The sequence below is a fragment of the Amblyomma mixtum genome, chromosome 3 (genome assembly GCF_055824585.1).
Source record: "Amblyomma mixtum isolate Tamu chromosome 3, ASM5582458v1, whole genome shotgun sequence".
Lineage (NCBI taxonomy): Eukaryota > Metazoa > Arthropoda > Arachnida > Ixodida > Ixodidae > Amblyomma > Amblyomma mixtum.
Genome location: NC_143014.1, coordinates 56,991,459 through 57,010,688, shown reverse-complemented (window position 1 = coordinate 57,010,688; position 19,230 = coordinate 56,991,459). Strand labels below are relative to the sequence as shown.

The 19,230-nt window shown below is 49.1% G+C and overlaps 1 protein-coding gene across 3 annotated transcripts in view; it reads right to left on the bottom strand.

The window, feature by feature from the left end:
- Positions 1-19,230, bottom strand: part of LOC149350274 (uncharacterized) — a 297,408-nt gene that overhangs the window by 21,486 nt on the left and 256,692 nt on the right. The gene's annotated exons all lie outside the window — the stretch shown is intronic.

The window sequence follows — 19,230 nt, the reverse complement described above, 5'->3', positions numbered from 1 at the left end:
ATATTGGCGAACAATGAAGACTGTCAGGCTCCTTGTTAGACTCCGAAGTGCGCAACTTTGCGCCTTTCGTTTACCCTGTGCTAGGTTTCGGACTGAGGACCACCACTTTACGCCTGCCAATCGGCTTTTCGTTTCTTTATTCGTGGGGTTTTTGTTTTATTTTACATGGACAGGCAATTGAGGCTGGCGCGTGAAAGTGGCGCCTACTACTCGTTTTCTCTCTCGGAAAAAATTGCACAAGAGCTGACGACGTAATATACAAAAAAAAAACACTGCTACGCCACGCAGTACACAATGCACAACATACAGAACACAATGCACATGCCAGAATGCAAACAGCAAATGAGCAATAAATGATTAAAAATGAGGAATGATAATCACAGTAAATGGATAGCAAGCAATAAAAAAGGGCTCGATCATAATCACAGACACGTGGAGGTAATACACAAAAGCAAAACTGCTTTTGTTGCCTTGTCTATAGAAACTGTCAGCGTGAACTTATTATCACGGTCACTTTCAAGCAGAAACTGCCGACTTCTTAGCCGCAGTGGCCATGTCCTGAGTTTCATTATATAGAATGTCGGCAATTCGGCACTATGTGCTGTTTGAACCGACTCCCTTGCCCGTAGTGATGGCTGGCTCGACGAAGGCTCGGCAGCGTCCAATGCACCGAAGCCGATGGGCCCTAAAGGGTATATGGGCGTGCAGGAACGCTAGCCTTGCGTGAGTTTTCCCGCGTTAGGGCACGGGCGAACACACCGGGGGCGTTGCGTCATGAGCGGTGAGTTGCAAGCGGTGTTTCTCACGCGTCGCGCTGTTGCGACAGGCTCGCGGCGAACTTCTGCCGCAACAGCATGCGCTCTGGTGTCTGCGTGTACTGCGCAACGCGGTCGTTCCCGCGCTGTTCGTCAAAATTGACATCTCTAGCGAGGCCACATTGACCCCTTCTTCCCTGGTGGCTCATATCGCCAGTGCTACTCGGTGCTGTTGCAAATATTTAGCGTCTGAGACCAAACGCCGTGTGGAAAAGTGCGAGCTGCCTTCTGTCGCCTCATTGCGTTGCTTGTCTCTTTTTATTTCCAAAGTGCTTTTCGCCTTTATCGCCTCGACAGGCTTCGCCTTGTAGAGGCTATATTTGACTCATCAGTTCATTCCTGACATGAAATTTGTTGGGTTTGTTTTATGGGGTTTAACGTCCCGAAACAACTCAGACTATGAGGGACGCTATGGGGGGGGGGGGGGGGGTTCGGATAATTTTGACCATCTGGGGTTTCGTAACGTGCACTGACATCGCACAGTACTATTGGGGACAGAAGTCTCCAGGACGTGGAAAAGGCGATCTATGTCCATAGATGTCACGATAGCCAACAAACATCTGCTTTCTGCTTTCGTCTGCATCTGCTTTCACTGCACCACACTGGAGCAAGTCCGACTATCATTTCAGAAAGTTTGGCTTTAATCAACAGCTAATAACGGAGCTATCGACTTTTGTTCCCGGGTATGCGTCCTGAGATATTTGTCCCCAATAGTACATGGGCCCCTAGCATATCGCCTCCATCGAAATGCGACCGCCGCGGCAGGGATCGAACCCGCGTCTTTCGAGTCAGCAGCCGAGCGCCATAACCACTGAGCCACCGCGCTTCGTTTTTTTCCCGGAATAAGTAAGGACAAAATCATGAGGCCCTATTCGGAAATCATCGTCGGCGTGCCTAGTCTCAGGGACAGCGAATCACTGCGTTCGTAAATTTTTGATAGCCTTTGGAATAGAGTGCGCTGCTCTTGCGGGACTAATTACTTCGAAGGGCTCAGTAATATGAAAACAGCAATCAAAAGTATATGGATACAAAATAAAGAGTAGCTGCCCTTCCAGCGTGAAGAAGGAAGGGAACTAATTACGGAAGCCAACCTATCTTAAGCTCTTTTTCTTGAGTTACGAAAGAAAAAAATGAGTCTAACAATGTGTGCGAAGCATTAAAAGTGCGACGTGTGGCGGAGATTTGTTCTAAATACGCTTATGCGGATTATAAGATTACGCGGAATTTGATTTGTGGATTTATACACTGCTCTGGCTTTTCACGGGGCCCGCACCTTGGAGTTCTCGCAGGGCGAAAGCTGGATCGATATTCACGCTTTTGTCGCATATCAAGAACTAGTGCCTGTTTCGCGTACTGTTTTAGGCGCCTCTCCTTTGCGCCTTGTGATACGCTGAGGCGCTGGATCAGATGAACAGTCCTTTCAGCGCAAAACATGGGGGACGCACGGAGGGCACGTCACGTGCCCTCCGTTTCACGGCTATGACACGCGCTTTGCTCGGAACTGAGGATTCATTTCCGTCTGCGAAATGGGGAGAGATACTTGGGATGAGATCGGGACGTCTAGGTACCCTTTCGGATGCACGTAGACTTCTCATTTTTTTTTTTAGTGCGAAATCACTACCTCGCTAGCAAAGCTGAAAAACCCGGGGTATGTGTGAAGCCTCAATCTTTGACGGAGCGCCAGCGGCGGAGGCCTTGCGCAGCTGCTCCATCAACGCGCGGAACCGGTACCTCCCCCCTCCCCACGCGCGGCGACCGATAGCAGCTGACGATAAGATCTTGCATGCGGTTGCCTTTGAGACGATTTAACTCGGTTTAACTACGCTAAAACCCTAACATTCTTTCCTTCTCTTTCTGTTTGCTGGTAGATATGACAGGGCGCAAGCTTTAATGCTTGTGTATGCTTCATAGTCGCTTCCCTCAGGTCGGTATCCTGTCGCGTGTTCGGGCTTTTAATCGAGCAAAAGATGTTTGAGCACTGTCCACGAAAAAGGGGCGAGAGATAGTAAGCACTGCGATAAAAAAGCCAACAACTCTCCGGAAAGCAGTGCGCTGCTGGCCACTCACACAATACACTCGGAGGCTGTGCATGGCGGCATTTATCGGCGCCAGTTTCGACAGCGCTACATAGCTCTCGCCAAGCCGCCGGAAACGCAGCGGGCCAACCGGTGCGATGAGTCTCAGGGCGGCAGCGGACAATGTGAACGATACCACGGAGCGGGGAATCATCTTTTGTGCCTTCGGCGCGGCCGCTCGGGGCTAATTTACGGATTCCGGAAAGCGGCCCGATATCTCTCTCGGCGAGCGATACGGCGGCTGTCTCCTCGAGCGACGCGCATTGCACAAGTGGCGCCTAACGATGCCGCGGGCCGATGCGAAGAGCGCGCCACTTGCCTTGGCACTGGCGCTATTTCCTTTGATTTTTTTTTCTTTCCAGAGCGCGTATACATCACTCTGTCATCTCTCGGAAGGCGCAGCGAAGAATGCCGGCAAGCGGGGAAGCGGGCGACCTGCATACACAGCAGGGCAACACAGATTGCCACCACGGCGCGGAAGTCCTGCTGGAGGCGTGTGAGCCATCTAAAAGGCAGCCTCCGCCCTGGGGCGAGAGCTCAGGAGGCGCAGGCACTAGACGACTTCCCCCTCCTGCCATTGCGCAAGCGAGCGTAACAACAAAAGTTAGCGCAAAGTAATAGAACTGCCCGTGTGTGATGCTGCTCCTCTGATATCTGCCCCCGAGAGATATGGGCGGAATGAGACGTTTTGCACCCTTTAGAGCATATTGATATGCTCCCCTGTAAATAATAATAAAAAAATTGCTCCCCTAACTCGCAGCCCTCAGTATATCTAGGCAGCTCTCCCCCAGTTCTCATTATGTTCTCATAAGGGTTTACATGCTAACTCTGAGCTTATCGAATAGCTTTCTGGTTACCCGCCCGAAAACCGCGCCATGCGCGGAAATTTTAAGACGAGGAAAATAAAATACGACGGAGGGAGTGCGCGCGAAAATTCATGAACAGATAATTAGAGCAACACGAACTCTTCAGTCGGCATGCTTCCTTCACTGAAAGCCCTTGTATGCAGCGAAAGAGAAAAAGAAAGGGACCGTCTGACGGGCTGACCCAGACGGTAAGGGAATGTAGGACCATCACGCCGCCAGCATATATGCACCGACTGCAAATTATTGACAGGAGGAAGGCAACGCGTGTCAAAGTTCAGATGCGATTCTATTGATGCTGCAGAGTGAGTTGAGAACGCCGGGTATACGACGCAGGAAGTGCGCGGTGTGCGCGCCGAGCCGTCATGCGATCCTTCGGGAGTGCGCGCCGCGGCGTGCTGTGCTTATACGAAGCGCCCTCTCTGGCGCCGACGGTCATGCAAAGTGCCCCGCGCGCAGGCATGCGATCATCCTGTATACGTAATCCTGTACCCTGGCCGAGGAGCATAAACTTCCTTCGGTCCTTCCGACAGCTATCGTCCCGTCTGCTTCCTGCCTAGCCACCTCTGTCCGCCGCTAGTAGGCGGCGTAGCAGAGGGAAGAAAAAGAAGAGCATGCGTCTGGGAGGAGATAGAAACGGGGAAAGCTTGCACGAAGGCATTTGTAACCTGTGCTCTTGGATATTGTTCTCTCTCTTCAGCAGATTAAATCAGCACGCACGCACGTACGTACGTACACCCACGTGTACAGTTCCGGCATTTTAACCTTGAAAATCGCCTTTCCGCTGTCGATGTGTCAAGGGCATTGCAGGGAACGGCCGCAATCGAGGAGCGGAGGCCCCGCTGCCCGGCGCCTGGCTTGCATCACTGCTGAGTTAAGGGTTTCAATGCGTTATTATCTGCACAACGAAAAATAATCTGTCGTCGATTCTAACATGAGAGCGTGTTCGTTAAGGCTCGCCTTAGAAGGACGATAGCAAAGAGAGAGCCATATAATGAAGGGATATCACTGCCGCGGAAGGAGTATCAAAATGTCGCTCCTTTGAAACAACAAAAAAAGAACCTTTCCTTCTTCAGTGATGCGCAAACAACCGAACTCGCAGTCGCGCTGCACGGCTGTCTACTTTCATTCGATTAAATGAACTTTCGGGTTCAGTGCTCGTGCGTGTCTCTACTTCGCCCCTCGCTCCGTGTGCTGTAGCGCTGTTCTTTTATTCTCAGCGTTCGATACCGCCTCTCTGGTTATTTCGCTTCACTTTTTTCACATTTTTTTTTTTTCACTTTTGCTGACGCTTGTGGACTTAAAGGTGAGCGCACGAGCTTTCTTGCACACTGAGCACATTTTATGCACGTGAAGCATTGTTCGTAATGCGCATTTGTGTTTTAGTTATTGCATTTGTAATTATGGCCGTAGTGTGATCAACTTTGTCTTTATTAGCATTGTTTCTTTTGGCGCTCTCACTCGGTAAGCTTCCAGAATTTTATCACTGCTGCCAAGTTCTTTGCGCAGGATATTGACACTGGTCTACGACAGTGGCAGTCGTTCATCGATGCTCAGTGCTCGACATTCCCCTCAGTAAGCTTCCCGTCTACTGGAGTTTCGCTAAAGAAGAAAGAAAGGAAGAAAGAGAAAAAGAACGAACGAAAGGAATAAGCGAAGAAAGAATTAAGTTTGGCAGTGTGTGTGTGGGGGGGGGGTTCTGCTTGTTGACGGAGCAGCTGCGCAAGGCCTGCACCGCTGAATGTCAAAGGTTGAGGCTTCACACATACCCCGAGTTTTTCAGCTTAGCTGGTGATGTATTTCTTTCGCACTAAAAATAAGAAGGAAAAAGATAGAGCAGAAAGAAAGTGCGACAAAAAAAAAAAAAAGGAGGAATTAAAGAAAGAAAAGTGCAGTCTCTCTCGTCAGCTAGAGTAGGTGTAAGGATGAATTACTTTGCAGAAGTGGTGTACCACTGTCTAGGATGGGTTATGGGAGGTGCTAGCCGCATTCTTGAAATTTGCCTCGCCCAGGCCATGCCACACCACATCACAAAGAACCTCTGCTGCCTAACTCGCTGAAGCGCAAAACGAGCCGGGAGCGCACGCTCTCACGATCATGCGCTCACGATTGAACGACACAGGACTGTAAGCTTGGTTTGTCTCGAGTCAGTCAAACAGAACCTCGTTTCATGGTTTCGCAACTGCCAAACACAGCCATAACATCAACGGAGCCGCTAGGGGGAGAAACCGCGCACCCAGGATCACCCCCTCTCCATCGCCCTTATTCTTCTCTTTTATTGGTGCCCTGCCTCCTTTATATCTGAATCACTTACACGTCGGCGGGCGTCCCGGCATGCGAGCGATGAGGAGATGGACTTGCTACGCTACACGCTGGCCCAGACAACCTGGTCTTCGCAGTGATAGCGCGCCGGTTGCGTAAGCGTGCGCCAAGCTGGTAACCATTCGGACGGAAAGTTTCCGAAAGTTCGCTTCGTGTTCTACCTCTGGTTCGCCGCGGCTTTTGGACGATGTTCGACCGAGTTTGCCGAGAACGGAGCTAAAAGCATTCCACGCTTAAAAATGAAGCAAGCAAGGAAATACGGAGGTCGAAAGGAGTGAAGGAAACAAGAATAAAGGAAGGGAAAGAAGGAAGGAAGAAAGAAATGAGTGAGGATAGAAAGACTGACCTCACGCATCTTGCACAATGCAGCTAACACGTCGGCTTTCGCCTAAGTGGCGCGGCATCTTCCCAATTAAAACAGCTTTATATTTGAAGCTCCTGCCAGGAACGCGTACAGACCTGATCGACAAAAACTGTAGTAAATACTAAGATGAAGGTCTCACACGACTCAAAAACCCTTAAAAAAGAGAGTAAACGGAATATACAAGAGGCGGCAAAAGTCGTGATGGGCCATGCAAATTGGGGCTAATACAACCATTTTTTCGATCCGTGTAATATGGATCGGTACTGATCCTGAAACTGTGCATAAAAGCAAGCGATCCGTGTCAGTGCACCTACAACGTTGCCAGTCAATGTGGCACTTTTCTCTCTCTGAAACCTTTAACTTGGAAGGCGATCTTTAGGGGGCTGACACAGACTGTTCTCTCGATGTCTTCATTTGGTGAAGGCAGTGTATAATTGGTCATCCTGAGTACGTCACCCTGTCGGAAAAAGAAATAGAATATTCCAGCATAAAGCGTGATCTTAAACGAATGAACTCACAAAAGGTGTTAAGAAAAAGTTGTTACTATCTTATATCCGTTCGCTTTATAAATGGGAAGTAAAATAATTGCTTGCTCACAACGACTGCCTACCGCACCGTAACTGTACTCTTAATTCAAAGCGAACAACAGGCTTCGGAAGCACTGGATTCGCAGAATCGTATACCTTGTTGCGATGACAATGATAGACGCGCAAGAGCTTCAATCAAGGCAATCACGCCGGTCAACGTTATGCTTGGAATCCAGTTTTGGCGTGGGAAAATAATTTTTGATTTTTAGAAAGCAAGTATATTGGAATATTCTATGTCACAACTTCTGGGGCGAAATATATCTCAAGATTTTAATAGCTATATAATTTATTATTGAGCTCGCTAATTATACACGTTAATGAACAGGTAAACTCCAATAATATTGCAAGAGTTCTTAAAGCTTACAGTTTAATGCTAAAGAGCTTGGCTTAGCTTTGACGAGTTTCCACGAGATTCTAAAAATACCCGGACACTGTGCGTCTTTATACATTTCAGCGCAATTGGAACAGCAAGAATACGGGGAGATTTTCTGCATGTTGTATATTTACTTAGTAACTGACGATAACTATTAGTTAGCACATTTCGATACTATACGAAGCGCCCGACGTCCATAACCCTAATATATATGAACTTCGATTTCAAATCGTACATAGCTTCATTACGGGGATGATGAAGTAGTCAGTCACTGTAATGTTACGGGGAAGTAATGAATCCATTTCGAGTTTATTTTCCAGCATGCCAAAACATGAAGCGACCCGATGTTAGCGCGTGTCCGTTATTGTAACAGAAGCAAACGAGCAGTGGCTACAAATTTGCATCCAAACTTCGCTCATCAAGTGACTAGCATACAGTTAGCTGTTAGGGCCGAAGCCTTCCGTGTTCCGGCTAATTCGATGATTGAGTTTCAAAGAGACCACGAAACGATATTTACTCAGGTTAGGGAAAGCGCACGAGCGATCGGTATTCCATCACTCGTCATCGCAAAGCAAAAGCTTTTAAGCTAGCTCCATTAACACCAAAGATAATGGCGATTAAAAATGATGCTCCTCTTCCCCCTCCCCTCAACTCATACACGACGGCGTGCTAGAAAAAAAAAAATTAAGTAAACAGGTCGGGAATGCGCCCCACTCCGACTGCCCCGCTCCGCCCACGTCCCTTGCGGGCGCATAACAAGAAGGTTCGTCCAGATTCCCCGCTCTGCGTCAGAGAGGGAAAGGCAGCTAAGAAGGCGCGATGAGGTGTCGCCTTTATCGGTTGCTAGCTGTAAGTTTTAAAAATTATTGGTAAGTTATAGGGTCCGCGCAAAGCTTTTAAATTTGACCCCGTACTCACAAAGTTCACCTTTACAGATCTGTCGCATTAGAATATGACCCTCAAAATCGAGCCGAGCATAATGAAGCGACAATTTCGGCCTCTTAAATCGCCAGTGATAAGCACCGTTTAAATTTGGGCAAGTTAACCGTACAGAAGAGGACGGGAAGAGTCGTAGGGCTTTTCTGCGTTATCGGCCACTCCCACTTCGCTTGAATGATAACCGGAGCCGACTTTGGACAGTTCCCTGTTAGTTCTTTGTCCCAAATGCCTGTTTCTTATTCTTCTTTGACTCGTTTCACTAACACTAATGGCATGAGCAGTTGCGATCATACTTCATGAGCGCACAACCTGCATGCCTAAGTCATGCTATACAGCAGGGAGTGCGATGAGCGCAGTCAGCGGCGCTGTGAACATTTAGGGGGTCTCATGATGCTCGGGTTGGTCAGCCCGGCGACTGCTTACAGCAGCGCAGCGAGTAATTAAACTAAGCACCCTCAGTACGGTGCGCTCATGCGCTCGACATCTCCATCAGGAAGCTACGTGTCGCCGCGAGAATAGGAACGAACGCCATCCCGAAATTCCTTCCCAGCACCGAAACAACTGAGAACGCACTTGTTGAACACTAAATTCGTCTCGGGCAAAGATGGACCTCGCCCGTGCGCATTTAAAGACGGCTCATGTCAGTTCTGAGCGTAAGTAATTATAAACTTGGTGCGTACGCGCAAATCCAAGGAAGAGTGTGCGTTTCTTCATTTATTTTTGTTTTCTCTTCACATCCTCCTCCCCATTCCCTCCACTCTTGTGTTTTTTTTTCTCTCCTCATATTCCCGTTTGGGCGGCGGGCGAAGGAATTCCCGCTGTCCGCCAGGACCCGTCGCCCCAAAGGTGCGGTTCGCGCGAACGGGGCCGCTTCGATTTCAATTTCGCCGGGTCGGACGTTAATTTCCGAATCCGGTCCGCGTTGAAACGGGAAGGAGCCGTTTCCGAAGAGAAAAGAAATGAAGGAAAGGGCAAGGGGGGGCGTCGTGGGGCGCGCATTGATCAGACGCCGCAGGCCGCAGCCAGCGGCGGCCGGCCGCGCTGGCTTCGGAACGACGAGGCGCGTGAACGCACAGCCGCGCGAGACGATGACGACGGCGACACAGCGCACGCTCGCTCTCCCTTTGATCGCGAACTCGTTCAGCCGCACCAAGCGGACATCAAATTCCGGAAGCGGACCGTGTCTCTCTACGCCGTAGGCGTACTCGCGCGCGCGCTGCTATTGATTATATAATGGGAGACGCGCATCCTTCCCGCGTCGTGAACCGCGAATCGGGCGTGTATGTGTGGCGTAGTACGTCGCCGGGCTTTTCCTACCAGCGCGCTTTTCCTCGCTTTTTTTTGTTTCTTTTTGCGGCTCTCGACTGGTCGGTCTCGCGCGCGACGTCGGCCGGGTGTGAGCATTTAGTGCGTCCGTCTGTGTACAGCGTCGAAGAGCGGCGCATCCCTCTCGTCGAGTGCCCAGCGCGCGTTCTCGCGGAAGGCTCGCGTGTGGCTCGAAATTCATGGCATAAAGCGGAGACCGCGGACCGTCGCTGGAAATAGCACGTCACTATTGACCGAGCTCGCCCAGCTGCGACACATGCGTGGGCGTTGCGGCGACCGTAAAATGTTTTCCGGCGCCCGTGCAAGGCTGCTCAAAGCGATGAAGGGAGGATCATCTGAACTCGTTTCTGATACACGCCGTCGACAGGTCTACAAACACGCTACGGACGAAATTACTAGCGGTCGCGTTCTATACTGCCAGATTAAGAGCTTAGTCAGGAGCAAGTCTGAGTAGCGAGTTCGGGTTTTCCGACTGCGTGCCCATAATTTAGAGAGTGCCAACAAATTCTGCGATTATTTAGTTCTTTTCGGGGCGCGTTTCGAGCGCTAGAAGTTTAATAATAATGCGGACAAACGCTGTTCAAAAGCTACAAAACTCTGCGCGCTTCTTGCAATGTAAGCTCCTATACATTGCTTTTGGCGCGAAACGCATTAAAAGTAGACTCGCCGCATGTCACAGAACCGTATAACTACTGCTCTGACGTACTGTCGTTTTGTGCTGTGGAACGGTAATGCTTGACTACTTCTGCAGGTGGCGAACAAGCATGAGAGGCATCAACGAAACTGCCTAACTTCTTTCATTTATAATTCACCTGGGTCAACTCAGAACCTCGCAAATCTAGACACTGTATGCATTAAAAATATGCGTAGAGAGCATGCACCGAGTCAGCGTCGTGCGACTTGGCTAACCTTTGAAAAATTGTGCCTTACAGTTTCCAGTTAGCAGCGGTGAAGCAATGCACTGCACGCGTTTCTCTTTCCTAATGCTTCTAGACCTGCCAACTCATTGAAAACGAATCTTGCCGTTGTCAGCTCCACATTGCGGCACGCGAGCTATCCGGACGATAACAACCCTTGCTGCTGGTATAATGGCATCACCCCGTTAACTAAATGTGAAGTTCCTTATCGGCATTAATCAAATGAAGTCGGATCAATGCGGTATTGATCGCCTTTCCGCGCGGCTGTCACTGTTCCTTAAAAAATGGTTTCAGTCTGCTTTCGCCCGAAGCGGTGCTTCATCTTCTAGAAGTGCAACATCTGGCGTTCCGCAAAGCTCTCGCGCCGCCTCATTACTCTCCTCCTGGTCTGCATAAGAAATGTTTTCTGAAAAACAGAAAAAAAAGCATTTTTCTTTTATTTTGCGCTGATAAATCTGCCACTTGTTATAGCGTCAGACACTCGAGCGACGGCGTCGCATGTGAACGTGAAGCTATTTCGACACCAAGTTTTCTGTGCACGCGCAGAAACCCCCAACTTCCGAGCCTTCTCCAGCTAACTCTCGCATTTTGTCGGTATTGCTCCTGAATCGTTTTCTTTTTGTCGTAGAATTGTGCTATGCTAAGCCTCGCAACTTCTGTATTCTACGTGATCTTCAAAAGGTCGTGGCCATTTTATTTACGAGCGCAGAAAAGTTCGCCCGATTTAATCCTACTTTTTTTCGTCTAGACGAATACCGTGCTGATGGTAGCAGATTTCGTGGCATTACATTTGCCGCCCCACTTTGCGTCTTTGTACGTGCAGGGATTCAGTCTCCTGCAGCATTGCACATCCTAAGTATGCGACTTGCTTTTCATTTCTCCTGTTCATTTCGACTGCTTTCTCCCTATGTGCGAAATTCTTTGAAACATTGGGGCAGTAATGAAGCAAGCAAGTTATTAATAAGTGGCAGGAACCAGGCTGTGCGCTGTACCTGATGAACGCCGTGTTCTGCGAGCTGTTGTTGCACGGCGCATGCATTCTCAACAAAAGCGAATGGAAATGCCGAGAAGGGCAAAAGGGCGACAGCGTAACGAGAAGCTATTGCATTGCCTCGAGATAGGATGTTGGAGTCTAAATAAAAATTCTACTGCGTTAAACCGAGTGAGGTGCATTCCCGACTCCTGAGGTGCTCCAGCTAAAATGCCGCAATTCCGGCAGACGAGACTGCGTGTCCGGTGTCGTGTTAGTGACACTGAATCAGAGCAGAACTTGCCAAGATGGAGTGACGAACAGTGGGCGTGCAGTTCTTCACTGCGGGGGAAAATGAAATGCGACGTTTAAAAAAATATTTAACTTATTTCTGCGTGGCTGAGTTGAAAAACAGACGATTATTTGTGCTATCATCAGCTAATTTTGTTGGAAATTTAAAGGGGCTCTGAAAAACCTTCTGAGGAGAGTACATAAACTCGCTTAATCACTGCGTTGTGTTGTCACGGGCACCAGGGCCAAAAAATGGTTGAGGTTTAACTCAGTTATACCTAATGAGACGAGCGAAACACCGGCCTCCATCGCTCCGCGGAGTCGCCGCCAACGGCTACGACTGAAACGAGCGCGAAGAGGCGCGCTCTATAGGCAACGGGCGAACGTAACTCCGGCGCCGACGGAGGCGCCTCTCGCGGCGAGCAGCGCAGCGGAGACAGGATACGCTCGCCGTCGCACGCATTGGCAGTCAGCTCCGCATGCTACCTGATCGCCGCGACTGGGCTGCGTACTCTTTTTGCGAAGAATGCCGGGGTCAGATACGAATGATTCTCCTGCTGTTGTCAATCTGAAATAACAATGAGATGCGAGCCAGAAAAATACAAGCGATGAACAGACGTAGCTTACCTCGATCTCCACGCTCTTCGGCGGCGCGTTGATTATACCTGTTCTACACGGGTACTTTCGAATGACATCTGAGTCGAATGGCAGTCGAGACTTAGAATGGCATTCGAACTCGACGGACTCCCGCGGTGCTACACGGCACCTTCCAAACGCATTCGAAATTCTCAGCTCGTTTTCAGTGTACAACGACGACTACGGTCAGGCTAGTCCGACAACGGCACTATCACGGTGAACAGCAGCATGTGATTATAGTGAACTATCTAGTTTATTATAATATTATTGTAGTGGCACATGTTTTTTGGCTAAACGACACCGACGAGTCCGATCAGCGGACGGTCAGCGTTCATGCTCTCGGGAGTTCGGCGGCTGAGCGAAAACGCGCTGATGAGGTGACGGTGCGAATACATGCGCGCTTATACATTATGCGGATTGGAAATAAGCGAAACGAGCGCCTATATTTCACATGTGCACACATGGACACTCACTAGCGACAACCACTTGCCAAATTAATTTCAGTCGACGACGACTCCGTTCCCTTCAGCGACGACTGGCGAGCCTGCAGGGTTGGATCGGTGATTGTGAAGAACGAATTCACAAGTTTTAGCGAATGCAAATGGTCAACGAGTGTAGTTTTGACAAGAGTGACATGAAATCAACTATTGCTTACATCGCAGGACGCGCATACGATGAACGGGAAGCGGCGGTGTGACTCGGGCTGCCGAGCAGTGCTTTACGGCCAGCAGCAGTCGTCGCCGTCGCTAGCTTGTGGGTATCGAGTTAAGCCATTTCAGTTAACTCGAACGGTCACCAAACATGCTTCTGGATAAAGTAGTTTAAAATAAAGTACGGGGCATGTCGGAGGAAGCCGGGAAAATTAGCGAGAAGCGCCGGTCCTACGCGATGTCAACAACCCGGCTGTCAAGTGTTTCTCAGGCGAGCGATCGTGTCGGCGCTTCCCACAGATTGTCGCACTGCGTAAACAGGCACGGGTACAACCGGTACAGAAGAGAGAAGATTATTTAATAGAACTAAAGCGCATATTTCGTTTTATGTCTTGCAAACCAGTACAAGCTGTTCATACGCAGCGATGTAAACAGCAGCATGAGTACAGTCGTCCTCATCGGCGCACTCCTGGGGAAATTTCATGCACACGCGGTAAATGTTCGTTGGTGTACTATTATCTGCAAGCACTCACTTAGACGGAACATGAACTATTTGCTAAACAAACAGCAGAAAAAAGCGAGTAGCGGGTATCGAAATGAACAGCCACAGAGCCGAAAGCAGTCGCGCGGCTGTGGGCGGGGCGAAGCGACGGCGGCAGCGACGGCTATTGGTCGCTTCGGGCTGTGTTCGCGTTTCGAAGGCAGAAATCTGGAATGTCTCCGCGGAGCTCCGTCGACTCGAATGTCATCTGAACCGAATGCCGTTGAAAAACTTCGTGTAGCAGCGTTAGTTCGGCAGTCGAGTCGAATGACATTCGGTTGGAAGGCATTCGAAACGCCCGTGTAGCACGGGTCTGCGCCATGCATTTCCCCCTTATTTCGGAGCCGCTTGAAAGCACGAGCTCTTTCACGTTGTGCACGTGACCGGCTTCAAGCAAAAGCTTGCCCTTTTTCAAGTTCGCTCCTCGGAAGAAGGAATTCAAATCGTCCAAATCGCGAAATGCCGCCGATATAACTATCGGCACGCTTTCCACCGCCATTCTACCAGCCTCGCGCAAGGCTGCCATGCCGTCTGCTACGGCAGAGCAATCCTGCGATATGTTCCCCGCCTGCCCGCTAGATGGCGCTGGTTGTTCAGCGATCGTGGCGGCTCCTGACGACTGCCCGTTAATCACATGGTCATGTCACGTGGTACGGCGGAGGCTCGGCGCAGGCCGTGCTCGGCTCCAGCTGTTGCCAGTCACGTGGCATGAATTCAGACGTGTGAAGCCTGACTCCAGGTCAAAGTGCAACCTTGTTGATCTTGTAAGTTGCAGCTCGGAGAGTGAACCTTTCGCTTCAGTAATATGCATCTACACGCAGCAAAGAGCCCACATTGCGCTCGAAAGTAGGCGAGTGCTTTCCGACGACTTTTCTCATGCTCTGTTGCACGCCCTTGCGTAATTCTGCATAATTCAGCGTTGACTATTGGTTAGATTCTTTCAGGCGCCGCGCAGCTACCATGGCCGCGACCAGCCAGCAGCGTCGCTCCGAAGGGTCAGAAAGCTCCGCCTCGCCCCCCCCCCCCCCCCCCCCCCCCCCCCCCCCCCCGGGAATTCACGCGCTCGTCTGCCAGCGGAGGAGCGCGATCTTTCAGCGTGCAAAGAGGGACTAGAGGATAGGGAAAGGGGTGAAGACGCTGAAATTAAAATTTTAACTACAGATAGCTGAGCTTCTGCAAAACTCATTAGAACATTCTTGCCTGATTATATTCGTGAAGCAGCTTCCTTTAATATCCCAGGCATACCCAATCTTCATTGAGAGTCCCTTTCAGAGCTTCTTTAAGACGGCATTGTCTATTTGCATTATTTCTAACTGCAGTAAAATCTGCTGCAACGTTCTGTGCTCATACAGACGACACTACACAATTTCTGATCGGTCTATAGGGTCGTGACGTCATTCCACTGCCATGACGTTGTGCCTCTGAAGAAAGGAAAGTAATTGCGCCTAAAAGAAAAATTATTGAACAGGGACGATCGAACTGTTGCCCCTTGGTCGTGAACACTACTTCTCGATCACTGAGGAACATTCGTACGGCTCGGTTAAAGGGAGGCCTTGTGTGTGTCTTCGGATTAAAAAAATAAGTATAAAAATAAAAGAAATAAAAAGCGAAAACAGTGTCAGTGTCTGTGAAGCGATACGCAACCACTGAAGGGGAACCCATTAAAGGGTTCACAGACACAAATTTTTTTAGTGTCTGTTTTTTTTTTTGCCTTGAAAAAGGCCTGTGCCTAGTGATAATGAAACTGAGATCAACAAAACAGTGCGCAGCGTTTATAATTAATTACAAACTATCTCGCGTCGGCAATTTCGGTATTGGTCGGCTGCAGCGCTGAAGTGCAACACCTTGACGTCACGGTGGACCGGCCAACCTGGACTACCACATTCCTAATGACGTCAGCGTCGCCGGCAAACACTGGGTACTGCTGGGAGCAACCGCTAGGTTCGGTGACATCACAATAAGTTTGGCAAGTGCACCTTGACGTCACTCGGTGCGGGTGGAAATGACGACTCGCACAACATTCAAAAGCATGTTTTAATTATGTTTCATTCATTCAACGCCTGCTACTGAAATTTGCTAGAAGGCATCTCCTTACGTCCCAATGAAACAAGCCACATCGTTTGTTTGCGTTCGAAATTCTGTATGTACCGCTTTAGCGCTATTGCGTCACACCCTTAAGGAGAAGCTTAAGTGTCCCCCGCTGTACCTTCAACGAATTCTTGAATTCCAAGCACCCATTACACATAGAAACAAGCCAAGAGTGAGAAACAAATTTACAAAAGCGAGCAGTTTTTCAACTTTTGTTTCTTGGCGCTCACATGTCGCATTGGAGGTATCGTACAAGACAGTTTGAAGTCAGTGGGGCTGGTAGCTCAAGGAAGAGAATGCACAAAGGCGGACAAGTAGGTTTGAGCTATGATTACCTGGCTTACTACTCAGCTCTGTCGACGAGGGAGAGAAGAAGAAAGAAGGGTATTATTGCATACATATTTTCTAATTTCAAACATTCACTATTTTACTTCGCTTTTTTCCCGCTTCCCCCCCCCCCCCCCCCCTTGGCATTCACCACCGTACCTTGGCCAATCCCCCCGCGTGGGTATGTGCCATTTTTGTATGGTGAAGAAGAAGAAGAAGAAGAACGATGAAGGCAGCAGAGAGGTGTCAGTATATTCATACACATCCCCAATGCGCCGATTCACAGCTGCGAGTAAGGACCCTGATATCTCAGTGCGTTGGAGCGCAAGCACGCACGCAGATACAGGCACACACAGCGAAGTTGGCGTAGCTTTACATATAACGAAGCAAAAGTTTGGGCTTGTTGGTGCAGATCAATAATGGTGGAAAACAGCCCTAATGTGTGAAAGTGCGGCTACTGCGTATAACAGTATACTGCCGTAAACATAAATGCACGGCACTCTTTCGCGGTACCGCTGTTTTGTTCCGTCATCAGAACCACGTGACAGGTGAGATAGTATGGAAGCCTTTTATATTGGGAAAAGTGTAAACCGCTGCATGCGTCAGTCGGCCTTCAGTAGCCCTGTCGGATAAGCACGTCAAACATTCTTGGATAAAAAATTTTAAAAGTGAAAAATTGTAAGATACTGTTATGGAAATATTGAAGGCAATGGTACGTCCTTCTGATATGTAGCAAAATTTTTCTTTTAAAGTGTTTCCATCAATCGCATCGAACAGTTAAGTCTGCCATAGAAAACAATAGGGAACGATTTTGACGATAGCAGAAATGTCAATAGAAAAAAAAAATGCAAGATTGCCGTCGTTTGATCAGCGGATATATTAATTGATATAGTGAAATCTTACATTACATGAATAAACTGCGTTCATAAACGGCTTACCACTCAAAAATGCTTTTGTTCAGAATTGTTGGGTATGGAATTCATGTGTCCTTAGCCAACCGGCTACCCTTTGCTCCTTATTAGTGACTTTTTATTGTCTAACTTTTGGTGCCACGCGGTTGAAACTTTTTACCACGCGGTTCTGACGTGCGCAGTTTCCGGTGGATTTCCCTGTATGTATACACTCGCCTTTCTATTAAACCCTCATTTGCGAGTCTGCGCGTGCTGTGTGTTCCTTTTGTGTCTCTGCCAGCTCGCTGTGTTTTCCACCATTATGAATGTAGATTTACATCCCTTATATAATACGTCTCCACTCTGTGTTGTGTTCGGGATATTATTACCGTCATTTACTTGATGTGTGTGCACATTGTAAGTACGGCCAAACTCCAAGAAAACGGATAATTACCACGTCGCCGCTCGTTGCCGTAGTGGATGAACCGAATGAATCCTGGCAGTGCTTTAAATCTGCTGAAGAAGACGCAGTGTAAGCCACTGCGTCCACAAAGAAGGTTAGACGTTCACTGCCTTGTCCGTCTATCCCTCCGTCGTCGCCATCGCTGCATGTCGAGGAGCGCCCACAGGTGTTCTCAAACGCGAGCATATATACCTAATCTCCAGACGTGCGCTGTCGGCTTCCGCCTCTGTGCAAATACCGTCCCCGGGACGCGGGAATAAAACTTTCAAACTAACAGTGAGAGAAGCAAAAATTCACGCAACACCTAACCGCCGAAGCGGCACGAGTTTGCGCTATAAATCCAGAAAACTAAAGCATTCAGTGCATCCGATGGCCTTTACCACTCTCAAGTATGGAGGAAGCTAGCTGCCAAACAGCCCGCATGTGTCACCGAACGTATCGCTGGCACAGCAGTAGCGTTTGCTTAGAGCTCATGTGCGCACACACGTCAACATGCGGGACCATCCAGAACCGATGCCCGTAGAAAGAATCGCGCCATTTCCTCCACAGTTGAAAGCGGGCTTACTTGCACTGTCTTCGAAGGTCTTACTGAAAATCATGAAGCAAAAAAAAAAAAAGCGTTAGGCGAGTCTGTGGCAAGAAAGGGAAAAGAGTGGCCTTTGGCGCTGGCACCGAAGGAGAGAAAGACTCGAAACTAGTTATTGGCACCATCGACGCGTTCCAAATTAAAATGGGGGAAATGAATAGCCCGGCAATTTGAACCGTGCGCGCGGCTTTCCGCGCATCGAATGCCTGCCTCCATGCCACGTGTGCCACCGCCACATTATCGCGGGCCTGGAATAATGTAATTGAAATTAAAAACCGCTGGCTCGTTAGCGCCCGCACCTCGCGTGGGGCTGGCGCCGTTTTCAGGGTCCCTGTTCTGGCTTTTATACAGCCCGTTCTCTTCCAAACGCACTTGCTTGTTTGCTAGAAACAAAAACGGCGGTAATTCGACGCCGCATTGAGCGGGGTCGGCGAGCTGCGCCTTTGGCAGCGCAGAGACGACCCATTGTATAACGCCCGTAGCAACACAAAGCGTCGTGCCGCACAAAACTAAGGTACTTCTTTATCTTAGTTTCCATACTACCTTAATGAGTCGTATTGCGGAACCTAACAACAGACACAGCAAGTATTATCTGAAGGGTAAAGAAAAGAGAAAAATCCCAATGGCGCAACTTTATATGCTGCAAGTAACGTACAACCGTCTGTACAGTCGGCGTCACACTTATGCATAGCGCCTAATCGACCAATGAGCAGCTGGCGGCTAAAATAGAAATTAGACAGCTGCTGATGGAATTAATCGAATCAGCTTCTGCACACCTCGTTCATTAGTTTATGTAGCTCTGCTTTCACGCAGGCGTTACCTTCAAAACCTTGCAACTGCAACTGCGGGTAGATGCCGCTTTGTTTGCAAGGCAGTGCGGCGTTCGGGCACTACACACAAGATCAATGCCGACTGTACTGCCTTTTTTTTTTAAAAAATTTTAAGTGCCTAAATGCAAAGTACTAATTTTGCTGTGAAATGCTGGTCTGAATGTGTACCTGTCGGAGATGTGAGCGCGGACGAGTCGTGGGGCTTAATAGAGCTAAAGAGGGAGGCAAAAAAAAAAAACGAAAGGAACGAATATGCAGAAGTCGGCATATGACACTTCGATAGCGGCGTAGCGCAGCGGCCGAGCCATATTGAGAACGCTTAAAACGTCTCCAGAGCTTTCTCTCGAAAAACGCCGGGCCAGTATTCCCGGAGGCTG